The sequence below is a fragment of the Mastomys coucha genome, unplaced genomic scaffold (genome assembly GCF_008632895.1).
Source record: "Mastomys coucha isolate ucsf_1 unplaced genomic scaffold, UCSF_Mcou_1 pScaffold21, whole genome shotgun sequence".
Taxonomy (NCBI): domain Eukaryota; kingdom Metazoa; phylum Chordata; class Mammalia; order Rodentia; family Muridae; genus Mastomys; species Mastomys coucha.
Genome location: NW_022196904.1, coordinates 130181688 through 130193352, shown reverse-complemented (window position 1 = coordinate 130193352; position 11665 = coordinate 130181688). Strand labels below are relative to the sequence as shown.

The 11665-nt window shown below is 48.2% G+C and overlaps 1 long non-coding RNA gene across 1 annotated transcript; it reads right to left on the bottom strand.

Annotated features, from left to right (window-relative positions):
- Positions 1-4608: 4608 nt before the first annotated feature.
- Positions 4609-11114, bottom strand: LOC116100965. The gene is made up of 2 exons (XR_004122746.1): positions 10928-11114; positions 4609-5562 (listed from the first exon to the last, which is right to left on the bottom strand). It is a non-coding gene; the product is annotated as an uncharacterized LOC116100965 (long non-coding RNA).
- Positions 11115-11665: the final 551 nt, after the last annotated feature.

Here is an 11665-nt window from a genome sequence, read left to right as displayed (position 1 = left end):
GTCTCTGCCTCCCAAGTGCTAGGATTAAAGGCGTGTGCCGCCACACTGGCTTCTTTTCCTCCTGGATAAGAGCAGTGTGCTTGGGGAAAGGTGATAATGTCCATAGATGGGCTTTCTTTGTCACTCGGTTCTTAGGGCTTCCTTGGCTGTGGCTGTGCTTGGCTCAGTAGTCACATGTGACAGATTCTTTGTACCCTGTGCATCTAAATGTTACCAGAGAGGTAACATTTAGCCATCCAAATTCTACCTTTGCTCCTTGAGAGTTCCAGGCTACCCAGCTGTATAGCCTGTCCCTGCCTGTGAACCAGAACAGGTCCGTGCCTCTTATTTTGAAGCCTCCATGTAAAACAAGCCACCAGGCACACTCCGTACTGTTCTGCTCACTCAGAGCCTTTGCTGCCACCGTTGTCATGTGGGCCTTGTATCGACTATAGTGCTGTGGCTGTCCATCTTCAGGTGACATCCCTGTAGTATGCAAAATCAGTACCTGAAAACCAGTACTCAACCTTTTCTTTCTCTGTCAGCTGTCCAGAGGGAGCTCCCCATAGAGCCATTGGTATGTACAGCTTCAGAAAGAACTTAACCATGCAGGAGTGACTCTTGTGCGTGGTCTGCTTCCTGGAGTTGACTACTTGGGCCTCCGGGGCTTCCTCAAACCACCAGCATTATATATCATATTTCATTAGTGAGAGGCACTACCATGAACTTCACCCTAGGGTTCATGGGTCAGACGTACTAGCAGCAGCTCCGGGATGGATGCCCAGTATCTACGGCACTGTTTGGAACCAGGTTAATTTTTTTCTGGTGAGGGGCAGCACTTTGCCAAAGTTCATGCAATAATCATTTAAAGGGCTAGCTAGAGGCTCCATCAGACCTGCTGGGTCAGTGTGTTGATAGCCTAGACTTATTGTAGAACACCCCCTCTACTGTCTCCCCCCCCCACTAAAAGTTTTATTTATTTCTATTTTATGTATATGAGTGTTTGCCTTCCTACATGCATATGCACCCCTTGCATGCAGCGCCCTCTGAGGCCAGAAAAGTGCACTGCTGTCTGTTAGAACTGGAGTTGCAGATGGTTATAAGTTGCAAGGTAGGTGCTGGGAACCAAACCCTGGTCCTGTGCAAGAGCTGTAAGTGCTCATAACTGCTGAGCCCTCTCTCTAGCCCCTGCAGAGCCTTCTCTTGTTTTGCGTTATTCAGTTAAAGGGTTGCAGTAAGCACCTTGTCGTGAGTGACTGACAACAGGGCCAAACAACTGTGAATTCAACTGTGCCCCTTGCAAAAGATGATTCCAGTTGGGCTTAGTGACAGTTTGCACCTCCTTCGAAAGGGGTGGAGAAAGGCCAGCCTGGTCTACAGAGTGAGTTCCAGGACAGCCAGGGCTACACAGAGAAACCCTGTCTCAAAAAACCAAAATAATAATAATAATAATAATAATAATAATAATAATAATAATAAAATAAAAAGGTAGAGAGGGTCATGAGACCCTCATTTGACTGCCCAACCATTCTTTGCCATCTGTTGTATGCACCTCTACCTTAATTGCATGTGATCTTGAGAAGGAGCTAGAGTCTATAGGCTGGAGACAACTAGGTGGGGAGCAGGGACGCATCTATGCTGCTACAGGAAGCTCTTATCACCACTAGGTAAGGCTTTCCAGGTGTGGCCTGTTGGGCGAGGAACATCTATATCCCTGTGAGTAACTCTCACGTGTGCTCTGTAAGGAAGACTAATAAGCTCATTGGTTCTCCAGAGTGAGCTTTGGAGGAATCATGCCTTGGTTTGCCACTGGTTCCTTAGGAGAAAGGATAGGTATTTATTATATCTCTCCCTGGGAAGAGAGGCTAGACCTCTATCCGGAAAGGTAAAAAACTGTCTCTTAAATACACAGGGATGTACTAGGCATGCTATCTGTCTTATGCTTGAAGAAACTGTATACACTGGACCCAGGTGTCTTGGTTACTTTTCTATTGCCACGAGGACACACCATGCCTGAAGTCACTTATAAAAGAAAGCATTATTGGGACTCATGGTCCCAGAGGGTTAGAGTCCATGATCATCACACTGGGAAGCATGGCAGCAGTCAGGCAGACATGGCACTAGAGCAGTAGCTAAGAGCTTACATCTGGACCTGAAGGTTGGACACACAGAGAATGATAAAGGAATGATACAGGTTTTTGAAACCTCAAAGACCACCCACAGTGATACACCTCTTTCAACAAGGCTGAAACTCCTAATCCTTCCCAGTCAAATTTGCCAACTGGGACCAAACATTCAAATATATGAGTCGATAGGAGCCATTCTCATTCAAACCACCACACCTGGGATTCCAGAGATAGAGAATCCCTGGCTCTGTGGGATTCACTCCTCAGCACATGGATTCTATTATGATGGTAACATCTACCTTGTGTCCATCAAGTGTGGTCACCACTGTGTCACCAACCGTGATGGGAAGGAAAGACAATGACAGTACCTGTGCACTAGGACAGTTCTGGGCTAGAGCATTGGGCTTGGGAGATAGGACCATGATGGTGTGGCTAGCTGTTGGAAGTGGTGTCTTCATCTTCATTCTTTTACAACAGGTGTTAAGAAAGGGTACAGGCGCTGGGCGGTGGTGGCGCACGCCTTTAATCCCAGCACTTGGGAGGCAGAGGCAGGTGGATTTCTGAGTTCGAGGCCAGCCTGGTCTACAGAGTGAGTTCCAGGACAGCCAGGGCTACACAGAGAAACCCTGTCTCAAAAAAACCAAAAAAAAAAAAAAAAAAAGAAAGGGTACAGGCACATCAGTATAGCTGTGGGTGGGGTGGGGGTGAAGATGTGATCTAAGTGTGCTGTACCAGTGAAGCCAATCAGGAAATGCAGGAGCTGTGGTCAGATCTCATTTATGATAACAGTCTTCCGTTCTCCAAGAACTACTGTCTTAGCCGGGCGGTGGTGGCGCACACCTTTAATCCCAGCACTTGGGAGGCAGAGGCAAGTGGGTTTCTGAGTTTGAGGCCAGCCTGGTCTACAGAGTGAGTTCCAGGACAGCCAGGGCTACACAGAGAAACCCTGTCTCGGAAAAAAAAAAAAAAAAAGATCTACTGTTTTCTACAGACAGGTAGAGTGTAGGGTGATGTGGAGATGTGGAGATACAGCGAGTCTTTGATGGGAACACATGCCCCAGGGCGCAGTACACTTTTACTCTCCTGGCTTCTAGGTATTAAGCATTTTAACAGCTTCTTCCTGGGCTGGGGAGCCCACACAAGGTTATTCCTTTGTGCCCAGGCCAGACTTCTCCATAGCCACTCTAAAAGCCACTCTACTTGTGTTAAGCTGAGCCTGGGAAGGGGAAATAGGAAGAACTTCCAGGGACTTGGCCCTGAATTGGTGGATTCCTAGGAACCTGAAATCCACCCATCAAAGGGCTCATGGAGGACAACATATTCATGAATTTTCACCCAGGTCTGACTCCCAGTAAGGCTGGAGTTTCTGGATTCATTAGTTCTTATGATAGTCTGACTTGGCTCTTACTATAAACAGAGAGTCTCTACTTCATATGCTGGGATCCTGATCTCCAGTATGATGGTATGAAGTGCTGTTTGGGGTAGGCAACAAATCAGGTGAAGTCATGAAGGGGCCTTGGTCTTTGATACATGAGCTCAACTCCTACCCCCTTAAGAACAGAGCAGTGTGGACTCTGAGCAGCCAGGACGAAGTGTGATCCTGAACCTGGCCATATCTACACTCTAATCTCAGACATCTGGCCTCCAGAGCAGTGAGAAGTACATTTGTTCCTCTCTCTATGGATCCAGCTTGCCCTGGCTGCAGGCATCGTGGGTTGTAACTGCCATGGTGCCCTGGGTAACTCCGATTTCTTTTTCCCTACAAAGTTTTCTGGCAAACTATTAACAGGCAAAAACCACTGGGGTAGTGCTACTTTACCAACAGCTCTTGGTGTCACCTGTGCCAGAATGTGCTCAATGTCATTGACGATAGCTTGAGATAAACCAGGTACCTTCTGGTTGAGATGAGGCCACTTTTGTCTTGTCCGTGTTCTTCTGATGTAAGCTGTGAAGATCCCCTGGACTTGCTATTGCCCATGACCACACTTTGGTCACTGAATCTCCAGGACCTTGACTCTGCAATTCTGGGGGTGTCCACCTGCTTTTCTGATCTTGAACTTCTTGGGCCTGTTCCTATGCCCTAAGGTCAGAACTCTTTGGTGCTTTATTAATGTCCAAGCTGACCAACAAGTTTCTACTTACTGAATTTCTATAAAAGAATACTTTTCCAAGAAACTAGGTTAGTGCAGGTGGTGGTGATGGTGCACGCCTTTAATCTCAGCACTTGGGAGGCAGAGGCAGATGGATCTGAGCAAAACCAGCCTTTTCTACAGAGCAAGTTCTAGGATAGCCAGGGCTGCAAAAGAAAGAAACTAGATTAAGTTTTGGGGTAGGTTTCTTTCTCCAAAGCCAGCCCTGAACTCACAGCCAGACAGTGCCTCCCTCCCTCCCTCCTTCCCTCTCTCCCTCCCTCCCTCCTTCCTTTCCTCCTTTTCTCCCTCCCTCCCTCCCTCCCTCCTCCCTTTCTGAGGTTACAATTGTGCAGTACACTTTGTCCCAGTTCCTTTTATTTACTTATTTATTTTGAGACAGTGTATCTAACCATGTAACCATGGCCTGGATAAAGTGCAACTTTAGGAGGCTGCTTTGTTATAAAGTAGCTAGCAAAGATGTCTGTGACACAGTCATTTTGAATTTGCATGTGCATATGTGTGTGTGTGTGTGTGTGTGTGTGCACGCACTCCTTTACATCTGGGTGCGTATGTAGAGACTGGAGGACACTTTCAGCTGTCATTCCTCGGGTACCATCCACCTTGTTTGTTTTTTGAGATAGGGTCTCTCACTGGCCTGGAATTCACCTTGAAGGCTAGAGTGGCTGACCACTGATTCCCAGGATCTGCCTGCCAGGATTAGAAGCGTGGCTCACCCAGCTTATTTATTTATTTTTAACCAGATTGTCTTTTATTTAAATATTTTCTCTCGTTGCTTATTAACTAGCTGGGCATCCCACGAGACTACTGCTGATGTCACAGGGTGGCCATCCACATTGCAGCCTACAGACTGTGCATTACTCAGGATCTCCTCAATAGTTTCAGAAAGTGCTCTGACTAAAGACCAGTGTTGCATGTGCCAGGCAATCAAAAGTGACATTTCCACTGTGTTTAATGTGCTTCTGCTTCTTTCTGTCTTGGTGGCTCCTTGAAGGCTTTGATGATCAGGGTGAGGCAGAGGCAGAGGGCATCACCTCGATACTGGCCTGTCAGTCTGGATGGTCAGTTTTCCTGTAATTTTCAGACTGTTCCAGTCACTGGTTGCCTTGGCAATGTCATCACCAACCTTTTTTGGAGACAGACCCAGACTGATCTTGGGGGCCGGGCATATGTGGCGCCAACCTCACCTCCAGTGCACCTCGAGTACACAACTTTGACTCCATTGGGGTTGAACTGAGTGGCATGATGGAGGCGGCTGGTGTCGGATGAACCTGGACTCAGGATGTTGTACCGCAGCCTTCTCTGAGCTGAAAGCAGAAAAGCACCGCCACCAGCTTTCGATGTGTATAAGGGATCACATGCTGGTCCCTGAGCTTGCATAACTTTACCTCCTAAACTTTCACCCCAGCCCCTCTCAGCCGTGAATGGTTCTCCCTCCCCTAGCTCCCTGATCCCCTGGTTGGACTGGAGCATGCTCTGTAGACAGTGCTCTGCGGCCTCTAGCTCAGAAGGATCTGCTTGCTCCAGCCTCCTGAGTGTGAGGATTATCGGTGTGTATCATCAGGCCTGGTTCTTTGTGTCTTTAACCACTGCCCAGTGGTGACCCAGAGGGAGGGTCATCACCCTCCCTCATCTTTGGAGTTGAAGGCCCTTTGGCCCTACCTTGCTGAATTTCCACTTCATTGGCAGCATTAACAGAGTTCGGAGGGCTTTCTTTCTTTCTTTCTTTCTTTTTTTTGTTTGTTTGTTTTTTGTTTTTTCAAGACAGGGTTTCTCTGTAGCCTTGGCTGTCCTGGAACTCACTCTGTAGACCAGGCTGGCCTCAAACTCAGAAATCCTCCTGCCTCTGCCTCCCAATGCTAGGATTAAAGGTGTGCGCCACCACTGCCCTGCTCGGAGGGCTTTCAAATACCCCTTGTCAACCAGTCTCAGGGCCCTGTGAATTGGGAGGGTCTTCCAAATGTTTCTGGGAGCCCAGTCAGGGGAGGGTTGGGTAAACAAACACAAAATTTATTTGTGTAGCATTTTACAGAAATAGAACTGAGAACTGAGTGTGGTGGTGCATGCCTTTGGTTTCAGACTCTGGGAGGCGGAGGCAGATGGATGTCTGTGCGTTCAAGGCCAGTGTCTTAGGATTTCTATTACTGTTGATGGAAGCACCATCAGCAAAACTGGAGTTGGGAGGAAAAGGGTTTATTTGGCTTACACTTCCAGATTACAGTCCATCACTGGAGGAAGTTAGGACAGGAACACAAACAAGGCTGGACCTGGAGGTAGGAGCTGATGCAGAGGCCATGGATTGGTGCTGGTTAATGGCTTGCTTCCCATGGCTTGCTCAGCTTGCCTTCTTATAGAACCCTGGACTATCATCAAAGGGATGACACCACCCACAATGGGCTGGGCCCTTCCCCATCAATTAATTGAGAAAATGCTTTACAGCTGGATCTTATGGAGGGATTTCCTCAACCGAGCCACCATTTTCACTGATAGACTTGTGTCAAGTTGACACTGATAACCAGCCAGTACAGCCAGCCTAGTTTACAGAGTGAATTCCACTTTAGTCAGAGTTATATAGTGAGAGCTTGTCTCAAAAAAAAAAAAAAAAAAAGGGCTGGTTGTTGTAGCACACCTTTAATCCAAGCCTTTAGTAAGCAGAGGCAAGCAGATCTCTGTGAGTTTCAGGCCAGACTGGTTTACAAAGTGGTCTACACAGAGAAACCCTGTCTCAAAACAGAAAAGAAAACATAATAATAATAATAATAATAATAATAATAATAATAAAAATGGCCTCAGCTTGATCATCAAAGCCTTCAAGAAGCCACCAAGACAGAAAGAAGCAGAAGCACATTAAACACAGTGGAAATGTCACTTTTGATTGCCTGGCACATGCAACACTGGTCTTTAGTCAGAGCACTTTCTGAAACTATTGAGGAGATCCTGAGTAATGCACAGTCTGTAGGCTGCAATGTGGATGGCCACCCTGTGACATCAGCAGTAGTCTCGTGGGATGCCCAGCTAGTTAATAAGCAACGAGAGAAAATATTTAAATAAAAGACAATCTGGTTAAAAATAAATAAATAAGCTGGGTGAGCCACACTTCTAATCCTGGCAGGCAGATCCTGGGAATCAGTGGTCAGCCACTCTAGCCTTCTAAGTGAGTTCAAGGCCAGTGACTCAAGGGGCTGGAGAGATGGCTCGGCTGATATCAGAGAGATAGCACTGACTGCTCTTTCAGAGGTCCTGAGTTCAATTCCCACATGGTGGCTCACAACCATCTGTAATGGGATCTGATGCCCTCTTCTGGTCTGTCTGAAGACAGCTACAGTGTATTCATATAAATTAAATAAGTAAATCTGTTTTAAGAAAATAAAATAAAAAGGACCAGGCAGTGGTGATGCACGCCTTTAATCCCAGCACTTGGGAGGCAGAGGCAGGCGGATTTCTGAGTTCAAGGCCAGCCTGGTCTACAGAATGAGTTCCAGGACAGCCAGGGCTACACAGAGAAAACTTGTCTCAAAAAACAAAAACAACAACAATAACAAAAGAAAGAAAGAAAGAAAAAGAAAAAAGAAAAGCAATGAAATCAAGGCAAAGGGTAGTACACACTTGTAATCCCAGTATAGCTAGCTTGGGATACATAGACCATCTCTCCCCCAACAGTAAGAGTAGTTTTAAGAACAGCATTACATATATAGAAATCCCGAACACATAATACAGAGTTCAAGCCACAGTTTTGCTTTACTGTGATGCATTTGTTGCTGTAATATCAATGCATTATTCTGTGTGTGGTGTATGCATGTGGTATGTGTGTGTTCCGAGTGTGTAGTTTGTATGTGTGTGTGAGTGCATGCACTCGTAGACTTAGAGCCAAGGGAAAACATCAAGTGTCCTTCCCTATCATTTCTGCCTTTTTCTCCTCATCTCTTCGTGAACCTGGAGGCTGCTGGATTTTTTTTTTTTTTTTTTTTTTTTTTTTTTAGTCTGACTAGCCATCGAGCCCCAGTCATCCTTCAGTTTTTGCCTCCCACCCCCTCAGAGCTCAGGTTACAGGCCTGGCTTTTAGAGGCTTCACGATTGTGCAGCCAATGTCCTAACACCCGTGCTGCCTCCCAGGTTGATACACTATTTTTAACTGTAGTCCATGGATCTATTCATATCTGTCCACTTTCCTCGTATTTCTCCCATGCTCTCCTCTGCCCCAGATATCTGTCTAGGCTCTTCCATAACACTGAGTCACCAAAACTCCTCAGGCAATGACAGGCTATCTCTGATGACTCGGGTGGTTAAAAGCAAAGCAGGTCAGTCTGTGCAAGGGCTTTACTCCACCCGGCACTGCCTGTGGGTTTCCTTAGGGTGGGACTGAGACTGGGGGCTTGGGAAAGAAGACACCAAAGGCAATGTCCCCAGGTCTTCTCCTTTGGAGTCCTCACTGCTAATCTGTTCTGCTCCGTGGCTCAAGACTGCTGGTATTGACACAGTGCTGTGTTTGTCGTGCCTCTTCAGGACAGTCACCTCTGCTCAGCTCTGGGAAAGGAATGGGAAGGAGTGGGGGTTTAAAGCCTCGGCTGGAACCTATTCTTCGGTATAGGACTCTTCGTGAGAGTCTGGACCCTCATTCCCATTTCATTGATTTAGTCACACAAGCTGGGCTCATGGATATTAATTTCACACTTATGGCTATTCCAACACACCCCTTTGCTTATCTGGGTTGCTGAAATTGTTCAGCTTTGACCACAAGAGGGCTCTTTTGTCTGGTTTCTGTATTGCTTTGACGTAATCTGTCTTTATGAGCTTTGTTTTTCTGAGTTGAGTCCGGCATTTGGGGATTATCCAGCCTCATCTTTGGGCCTTTTCTGCCTTAGAACCTGCCACTGGCCCCTCTTCTCTGTTTTGTCCCTAACTTGTGGAGGTGGGCCATTTTTCCTGGAGATGAGTAAGTTTGGGGGGACTTGTACTCAAATTGACTTTGTGACTACATCCTCTCCATCCCTAAGCTCTGCTCCAGACCCTAGGGCCAGCAAGACCCGGACCTCTCTTCCATGTTGCATTTCTACCTTTCCTTCAATTACCGTGCCTGGCTTTTGGCTTCAGTATAACCAGGAATTCCTGACATTTGGAAGAAAACTAAAGTGGACGTTTGGATGAAATTCAGGCGCCTGGAGTCCCATAGAACTGAAAGGGATAGCTACTGGGGCAGCCCCTCTCCCCACCCCACGACCCTCCCGCCTGCTCCGGCCCCCTGGGCTCCGCCCCTCTGTCCATGAATGCCGTGTTGTTAGAATGACCACCAGGTGGCGCCGCAGGCCTGCCGTTTGGACCCCGGAGTTCTCAGGGCCTTGCCCTGGGACAGAATCTTCGCCAGGCTGCGTTTTGGAAGCCAGAGTGCTCTGAAGAGGTGTCCTGAGTGGGTGGCATATTTTCTGATGTGCTTGGCGCCTGGTGCCCAATATCGGGAGGCTATGTCCACAGTATCCTCGAGTACAGAAGCTCCTAGTCTCCAGGCAGCAGGAAGGGACAGAGTCCGTGGGGCGGTGGCCAGGGGGATGGGAGAACATGGCATTCTGACAACTGCGCTGTAGGTCAAAGAAGGGGTGCGTGGGAATGTGTGGGAAACACACGGAAACAAAGGAAGGGGGCACACAGGGAGCGAACCCGTTTGGATAAGGATCGGGTGGGTGAGGGGCTGGAGTTGGGAGAACTTTAGTGCACCCGGGCATGCAGGGACGTGGGAGGACAGAAGACTGGCTGCTTCCCAGTTTCCTGCCTCCTCTCTTCCGAGAAGTGACAGTGCCTGCAGGGTGGAGCAAGCTGGGAAGGGAACCAAGCCAATGAAGGTTCAAGGGAGGGAGAATGGGGGTAGATGATAAAGAGATGAGGGCGAAGGCGGGGTGAGGAAATCCCTGAAGATGGGGAGGGGCAGAAAGAGACCTGGGACTGTGGGGAGTACAGCATGGGTGCTGGGAAGGGGTTGAGAGGGATCCAGGGCCAGGTCTAGGGGTGAGGGCCTCTGGAGCTCCAAGTCTACCGAGAAAGAAGGGCCCAGAGGACGGGAGGCACCGCCACCCTTTTTCTCCCAGGAAGAATGCCCACCCTGTTTATCCGGACCCAGCTTCTGCCCTTGGCCCTTGAGTTAGTTCAGCACAGTGTAGAGATTGAGGGAACACAGGTCGGATGCTGCTAGGGGTCCCCTCAGTACCAGTTTCCCTGCTGAAAGAGGTTGGAGGGAAGGAAAACCTCAGCCTTGTAAGGCCACAGTCGGCGGCCTCTCAGGAGAACCGTGCAGCCCTCTTGTGACCAAGCCTCATGTGCCTGGGTCTCTGCGGAGCCCCCTCTCCAGCCCCAATGGAGTGGTGGTATTCTAATACAGCACGAAATTTTAGAGCAACCAGTCCAACAAGCAGCCCAGATTTTCAGAGATGGGAAAGTGACCTGGTGAGCCAGTCCAGGTCCCAATTCAGGGGAAGCAACTTTTTCATAGAAAAAAACAAACAAAAAAACAAAACAAAACAAACAAACAAACAAAAACCCGAGAGTTTAAGGTGAAAAGGGGGATGTATTACCAGGGAAGCCTTCCTCCGCTCAGCCACCCTTAGCACTACAGGCAGAGTTTCTTAGGCCAGAGGTCACATTGAAGGGTCTGTCTGGAATGGGACATGTGGGCAGGTGACTTACTCCTCTTGGGGTTGGGGGAACCACATCTTTTGGCTCTCACTCAAAGATTCTTCCAAGGACGGCTTCCAAGGACCTGGCAAACTCCCTGTTAACTTGGAGTCGGGTGGGGTCCATATCAGACCGGAAGTTCTTGCCGTTGGGGATGTGGTGGCTCCCACTGGGGGGCTGGGATGGGAGTTGTTTCAGACTTGGGCCTCTCCGTAATGTCAGAAAGGACTCTTTGGCCTCTTTCCTCACAGGCAGGAAGCCACAGTGTCTCTTGGGAACCATATCCTTCACACACTGAAGCAGAAAACTGCTGTGGCCACTAAACTAACTAAGCTAGTTAACTAACTGAGCTGAGCGAGGTAACCAGAGCCGGAAGTGAGCACCCTCTGTGCAGCAGCCTTTATCTTCCACTAACAAGTCACCCCCTATCTCTTGGTGCCAGCCCCTAGAGCTTACCACCACTGTTCACAATCGAGTCTATGTCTTTCCTTCACAGACTTATGGTCCTTTGTCTCACAGGCTTGCCTTGCAGGCACCAGGCCCTTGGTGTGATTGCCATGGCAGTATAAAGGGGGTGTGGCAGTAGACACATTTAATTCCAGCATTTGGGAGGTGGAGGCAGGAAGATCAGAAGTTCGAGGTCATCCTGGGCTCTGCTTTTAAAATAATAATAAGTAAAAATAAATAATCTGTGAGCACACCCTACTTTGGTTATTTATTGTTCTCTCTCTCTCTCTCTCTCTCTCTCTC